Source organism: Lycium barbarum, chromosome 1 (genome assembly GCF_019175385.1).
Source record: "Lycium barbarum isolate Lr01 chromosome 1, ASM1917538v2, whole genome shotgun sequence".
Classification (NCBI taxonomy): domain Eukaryota; kingdom Viridiplantae; phylum Streptophyta; class Magnoliopsida; order Solanales; family Solanaceae; genus Lycium; species Lycium barbarum.
Window position 1 is genome coordinate 60,368,428 of NC_083337.1, and position 4,514 is coordinate 60,372,941.

At 39.2% G+C, this 4,514-nt stretch overlaps 1 non-coding gene across 1 annotated transcript; it reads left to right on the forward strand.

Moving 5' to 3' along the window:
- The first annotated feature begins 810 nt into the window (after window positions 1-810).
- LOC132618995 (small nucleolar RNA R71) lies at window positions 811-916 on the forward strand. The gene has a single exon (XR_009574446.1). It is a non-coding gene; the product is annotated as a small nucleolar RNA R71 (small nucleolar RNA).
- The last annotated feature ends 3,598 nt before the right edge of the window (window positions 917-4,514 follow it).

Below are 4,514 nucleotides of genomic sequence, written 5' to 3' on the forward strand. Positions count from 1 at the left end.
GGAAGTCCTCCCTTTTTAAGAGGGTGCTGCTCTCTAGAAATATCCCTCATCTGCGACTCAAGCTTCTGAATAGCCACTGTATGAGAACCCATTGTTTCTGTCAGCCCAGATAGAGTCCTTTCAGACTTCGATTGATTTGCCAGAATATTCTCAAGCATTGCTTCAACTTTCGAACTACCCTGCTCTGATGACTGCCCTTTCGGTGGTATATAAGGATTGGAACTCTTGTTCCCAAAATTGCTGCTGTTGTTATAGCTCCCTTGGTTCGCACCACCATAGTTATTGTTGTAGTTCCCAGAGTTGTTGTAAGCACGTTGACCTTGCTGAGGTCTCCATTGATTCTGATTTTGATAGCCACCTTGGTAATTCTGTCTTTGATAACCCCCTTGAGAGTTATTAACATAATTGGCATCTTCAACCTGCATGGGTGGCCCATCAAGGAACGGACCATCTTGAGCATGGTACATCCCTTTTGGAAAAAATACATCATCCTCACACACATTTACTTTTTTGATCTGAGATTCATCGAACTTCTTTTTCAGTAACGAAATATTTGTTGCAAGTTCTGCCAATGTTTGCTGGGTATCCTGATTCTCCTTCACTATATTCTGGAGCATAGCACTACCATACGGTACCACATCAGCATTGTTTGAGTGCCAAGCCTGATTATGAGTTGTCAGCTTGTTAAGTATGGTGGTCACTAGTCGAAAGGTCTTGTTCATAAAACACCCATCAGCTGCATTGTTAGCTACTGACTGTGTCACTGGATCTAACCCTAGGTAGAACTTCTCCATCAATATATTTTCCGGAAAACCATGATTCGGGCTCTTCTGCAAATACTCTTTGAACCTCTCCCAGGCTTCATATAGTTGTTCCCCCGGTCGCTGCTTGAATCCATATATCTTGTCGCGAATCTCAGCCTTCTTGCTAGAGGGGTACCACTTTGTAAGAAAAACAGCTACCATCTCTGCCCATGAAGTAATCGAATTTCGGGGCAGCTTCTCGAACCATGTTCTTGCCTCCCCAGCTAAGGAATATTTGAATAACCTCAACCGAATAGCATCTTGTGGAACATTGTTCTGGATGTGATTAGCACACACATCCACAAAATTCTGCAAATGACGTTGAGGGTCATTCTCGGTAGAGTTCCGAAAGTATCCCTCCAGTTTCAACAGCTGGTATAAAGATGAGTCAATTTTCACAGTAGCAGCTCCAACTCGAGGTTGAACAATAGCAGATGCATAGTCCTCCTCTTGAAAAAGTTCAGCAAAAATATTCTCATCATCAGATTCATTCGCCTGATTGTTCAACCGATTCACCTGATTACTAGTACGCTGATTCTGCTGATTTTGATTCATGTTCACCTAGTTTACACAGAGTAGAAAACAAGGTGTGATGGAATAAGCAAAAGACTTTAATCAAAGCAAACACTATTTAGTAATTTCAAAACTGTATTCCCCGGCAACGACGCCAAAATTTGATACGGTCAAATTACACCTATTAATGGTATAACGCGGACGTTGTCAAATATAGTAACCCAAAGAGGTTGGGGTCGAATCCCACAGGGAATATGGTGTGAAAAGGTTACTAAAGTCGTAGATGCTAGGTTCTAGGTCTAATGTCTTAATCCGATAATTTGTGTAAAAGTTGGTTGTTCTATGACTAATTGCTAAACTATTGCTTTGGTGGAAATTTATGGTAAAAGAAACTAAGGTTGTGTCCCCGCTAGATAGGGTGTATGATAATGGGTATTGAACTTGATATACTTATAATGGATCATTATATGAATGCACTTAATCACTATGTGAATCTCTACTATTTCCCAATAAATAAAGATTATATCTTTCTATGATTTTCCCAACTATAAGAAAGTGATAATGACGAACGATTAATCATGCCAAGTAAATTCTTCTTATTCCTAAATGAATTTATTAAACAAAGTTTAAAGCTTTGAGTTCTTGTTAATTATTCTTACCAACCCTAGTTATTTTCCCAAATAAATTAGGGTTTATGGCTTTAATCAATGTTTGCAACCATTAATTATGAATGAAGAATGAAGAATAATTAAAGTCTAATAATCCATTATTTGTATATCAATCACAACCCAATCACCAAACACCCATCATTGGGTTCACAACCCTAGTAAGGGAATTTAGCTACTCATGACAAAGAACAAGAAATAAGAAGTTGAAGAATTCATAATTGCTTACTTTGGAATGAAAAAGGAATTGGTAATACTTGAATTGATGTTTGAATCTTCACAAACTAGAGAGAATTTAATGTTCTAAGTCAAAAGACAAAAATATAATGAATGATGTCTATTTAAAACCCTACAATGGCTATTTATAGGTTTTGGAAATACAAAAGTTTCAGATTTGCACTTTGGTCCCGTCATGGAGAAATACGGTTCGTAAATCACTTTACGGACCGCAAAATTGGTTTACACCCAAGTTGGCTGCTCAATTGTGTGCAACTTCCTCTTTTGAAATACGGACCGTAAAGTGGTTTACGGTCCCTAAACTGCATGGTCGTATTTCAACATCCAACACTTCGACTTTCTGCCAGATGCTCAACTGGTTAAATACGTGATGGAATACGGACCGTAAACTGAAATACGGTCCGTAAACCTAGCTCGTAAACCACCATCTTCTCAGCTTGACTTTCTGGTTCTGTTATCCTTAATCATGACCATGGAATACGGCCCGTATTGTAGAATACGGACCGTAAACTTCAATTCACGACCTGGTTCTGCACTTCAACTGTGATTGTGCCGAATCTGTTCTTTTACCTGAAAAACACTAAAAACCACATAAAATCACATAGGCGTGCTTAAAAACAAGTAAAACTTACAGTCAAAAAGCATCGATTGTGGCGTAAAATCACGCCACATCAGGCATCGTATGGATCAAATCAATATAGCTTTTGGAATCATATGTACATATCAAAATATATCAAAGACTTAACGGAATAATCAGACGTGCTATCATTTGGAAATCAACACATTAATCACATCACTTATCTCTCGAATGCCCACTCGGAAATATATCAAATAGATCTTCAGACATTATAGATACGCATCATAATCATATGAAACAGCTTATGGAAATCAAGGATATTAGCCATCCTAGTGGCTCTAAGAATAGGAATTTCTTTGAAATCATACATATACGTCATTTGTTCGTTTCATAAAGATCATGCCAAAAGAAAGAAAGGGTAAGCCTTACATACCTTGCCCGCTTTCTACGCTAATCCGAACTTAAGTCTTGGCCTTTCCAGAATCTATAACAATATTCATATACACCAAACATTAGCCATAACACTTAAGAGTCCAATTCTAAACCAACACTTTTATCAACAGAAATTTCTGTTATATCCCGTATTTTTGAACGTCAGATTAATTGCTGAGGTGGGACCCACACATCGAGATTTTTTTGGGATATCTGAAAATTCATATGAATCACATATGAGAAGTTAAACACAACTCAAGAAGGACCCTTGGGCCAAATCAAAGTGGAAGTCCTCCAAACGAATATTTTTAAGAAAACGTTTTCGGGTGATCTGACTTCAAGGGGCAAAAATGGTATTATAAGTTTGGAATTTGGAAAAGTATCAAGATATAGAAGTTTTAGATAATTGAATTAGCTTTCCAACCATAGGTCGTGGGTGCCCTGGTGTCACGACCCAGCCCCGTAGGCCGCGACTGGCACCCTATCTGGGTACCCAGACCAAACCGCATATTCATTTACCAAATCCGAGCATATTCCAAAAATTCATAAAAGTCATATCAAACTGAATCTTTATCAAATACGTCTTAAGCGGTCGCACAAATCAAAATGTCATATCAAATCCAAACGGAGCGGCGGAATAGGCATCGCCGGTCAGAAGTGCAAATATAAGCATAAGGGCCATTTAGGGCCATCAAAACAAACGGACCGCTTTAAGACCAGAGAACAAAATCAAACAAACATATATAGGACCCTCTCCCCACATATATGACTACAGGCCTCTACGAACTCAAAACAAAGACATATGGCGAGACAAGGCCCCGCCGTACCCAAATCGTCAAATATACAGAGCATATACATAGCAAAAGGAGTCTGTACCAAAAGTGGACTCCGGATCAGAAGGAGTACTCCAAAATAGCAGAAAGTGAAGCCTACAGTGGAGGATCACCAATGTCTGTACCTGCGGGCATGAAACGCAGCCCCCGAAGAAAGGGGGTCAGTACGAAATATGTACTGAGTATGTAAAGCACGGAATACAGAAATATGGATCAAAACTGAAAGCAAATCAGATAACAAAGTGGAGTACAAATCGGGATGTCAAAATCCGTATCAAAATCATATACGTATACATAATGCAAACGAAATCATGCAAACGCTTAGGAACGTGGTCGCCACTCCGACGCTGGCGCCACACACAGCATAACACCAGAAGGTTTCAAATCTCCGTATCTCCGAACACAAACACAAACATAGGTGAGCGTATCGCATCACGAGCCATATCACAGCATA